This window comes from Papio anubis, unplaced genomic scaffold, assembly GCF_008728515.1.
Source record: "Papio anubis isolate 15944 unplaced genomic scaffold, Panubis1.0 scaffold1255, whole genome shotgun sequence".
Classification (NCBI taxonomy): Eukaryota; Metazoa; Chordata; class Mammalia; order Primates; family Cercopithecidae; genus Papio; species Papio anubis.
In genome coordinates, this window is record NW_022161198.1 from 1 (window position 1) to 2,942 (window position 2,942).

The following is a 2,942-nucleotide window of genomic DNA, read 5'->3' on the forward strand; positions in this document are numbered from 1 at the left end:
CGCCATTCTCCTGCCTCAGCCTCCCGAGTAGCTGGGACTACAGGCGCCCACCACCTCGCCGGGCTATTTTTTTGTATTTTTTTAGTAGAGACGGGGTTTCACCGTGTTAGCCAGGATGGTCTCGATCTCCTGACCTCGTGATCCGCCCGTCTTGGCCTCCCAAAGTGCTGGGATTACAGGCTTGAGCCACTGCACCTGGCTTGTGTTTTGTTTTTTAGAGACAGAGTCTTGCTCTGTTGCCCAGGCTGGAGTGCAGTGGCCGGATCTCAGCTCACTGCAAGCTCCGCCTTCCGGGTTCACGCCATTCTCCTGCCTCAGCCTCCCGAGTAGCTGGGACTACAGGCGCCCGCCACCGCGCCCGGCTAATTTTTTCTATTTTTAGTAGAGACGGGGTTTCACCATGGTCTCGATCTCCTGACCTTGTGATCCATCCGCCTCGGCCTCCCAAAGTGCTGGGATTACAGGCGTGAGCCACCGCGCCCGGCCAATTTTTTGTATTTTCAGTAGAGATGGGGTTTCACCGTGTTAGTTAGGATGGTCTCCATCTCCTGACCTCGTGATGCACCCGCCTCGGCCTCCCAAATTGCTGGGATTACAGGCATGAGCCACCATGCCTGGCTGCCATCCTTATTTTCATCCAGTGCTATGGCCAGGCTGGTGAGCTTGCTTTCGGGAATGTGCTTGACTTGCTTCAAGGCATTGATGAGCTAGGCAACACTGATGACATTCTCCGCCGTGGGCACGCCCTTGGCTGGGGCCAACTTGCTGGCCTGCTGGTCCATCTCCAGCTGTGAGATCAAGCTGTTGATCTGCCCGTCATCTGCTGCACCCTTTTTGTCAGTCTCTTGCTGGCTTTAGATTCTTCCACGTATTTTTCTTCGCCAGTCTTTGAAAGTTCCTTCTTGACCTCCTTCAAGTCCTCGCTGTAGTCCTGCATGTCCTCCTTCAGCTGCTCCAGCTCCTCCTTCTCCTTGGTGAGTGACTTCTGTTCCTGCAGCTTAGAGCAGGCATCCCTGAGAATGTTGATTTCCTCCTTAGTGATCTCTTCCTCCTTCAAGCCCTCCAGCATGGGGGCAGTGTCCTTCAGGATCTCTGACTGCAGGACTGTGTCAGGCACTTCTGGCTGTGGCTGGACCCCTGGCCTTTGGGGAGCGGCTTCCACATGTTTGGGCTCAACATCCTTCGCCGCTCGGAGTGCTTCTGCATCTTCCTCTCACGGTGCTCCTGCTGGATGGCCACCTCCTCCTGCAGTGTGGCCTCCAGCTTGGCCTTGTTGTCCACCTGCTCGCCCTCCACCTCGGCCACTTTCACCTGCGCTTCCTTTGCCACAATCTCTGGGAGGGTCTGCAGTGTGGACTTGAGCTGGTCGGCTGGTGAGAGGATGTCCGGGAGGTACATGGTCAGGGACAGGATGAGCAGCGATGTAGGGATCTCCTGATGCAGGTATAGGTCCAGCCACTGCTTCAGCTGACCCCTCAGCTGGTTTTCCGTGACGCCCAGGGCCCACATGCCTCGTGCCTGACATGCCACCTGCAGCTCCTTGACGTTCAGGCTGTCGACCCCTTCCTCAGCAATCAGCTTGTCCTCTGCCTTTATGGAGTGCAGCCGCATGGTGAGCTGGAAGTGCAGGAAGCTGTAGCTCGAGCAGCTTGCAAAGGGCCACCAGCTGCGGCTGTATCAGGTTGTCCAGGGTCAGCTCATTCTCAAATAATGTGGAAAAACGCATGATTTTCTCATTGCTGGGGCTCTCCCCCGTCTCCCGGATCTTCTGGAAAAACAAAAAACAAAAACAATTCTTTGGTGGCGCTGCCCTTGGCTGCCTTGTTCTTCAAGGCCATCTCAATGGTGTCCTGGAGGAACTTGGCCAGCTCCAGCTTGACCCAAAGCTCCTTCTTCAGCCTCTCCTCCTTGATGAACTGAGTCTCAGATGTGGATGGCAACATATTGGGGAAGAGTTTTACAGCAACAGGCAGCAGAAACTCCACAAACAGCACCACTGCTAACACGCACCAGGTGGAAGAGATGGGCACAGATCAGGAGGAACTGCCTGCCTGCCCGCGGGTCAGGGTGTGACCCTTGAGGATGGGCCGGAGCATGCGTGCTGCCATCTTGGTGTCGATCTTAGCAGGCGGAAGCCATGGTAGTAGTGCCTCAGCTCGCCCAGCACCCTCTGCCCCCAGGATCACCACCACCTCTGCGGGGGCGCTGTACACCAGGCCGCCTTCCCCCACCTTCTTGTTGTTGTCCTTCAAGGACTTGAGGGACTTCACTACTATTGAGTCATCGCCAACAGGGCGCGAAGAGTGCCACCCGCACACAGGAAGGCACCGAGGCCCCGGGACCACAAAACCCACAGAGGTGGGGTCCATGGCGCTCTCCACGCCGTGCGAAGGCACTCGGGCCTCAGAGCGCAACAGCTGAGGTGATCGCCTCTGAAGGACGGATACACAGGATGGATGCGAGTACAGCAGCCAAATGGAACTTTCAGGCAGCTCCTCAACCCTAGGATGTTGGCACAGCTGAGATGAGCTGGATCCTCCGGACTACCCCGCGGGGCGGTGACCTGAGGCGGCGGCGGGAGGCGGGCGGGCCCCGGCCCGGCAGCTCCTCAGTAAGATGGACGCCATGCCTGCGCTGGCTCCTCCTCCTCCTCCGCTGCGGCGGCCGCGACTCTTCGCCGTCGCGGCGGCTCCTCAGGCCCTGCCGGCGCGAACGGTTGACGGCGGCGGTTGGCCTCCGACGGGAGGCGCACAGCTCCGATGTTTTTGTGTTTTTAAAAAAGGTATAATCCTTCTTCCGCTTCTTTCAAACAAAGCTTTTGTTTCTGCTGCCTCCAGAGCATAACCTTTCTGTGGGATAATGATGTATCATTTGTTTCTTTTAAAATGACACAGTGTTTTTGTTTTTGAGACGGAGTTTCGCTCTTGTTGCTCAGGCTGGAG

At 56.9% G+C, this 2,942-nt stretch overlaps 1 pseudogene; it reads right to left on the reverse strand.

The window, feature by feature from the left end:
* Nucleotides 1–528: 528 nt before the first annotated feature.
* Nucleotides 529–2,942, reverse strand: LOC103880235 (annotated as a pseudogene).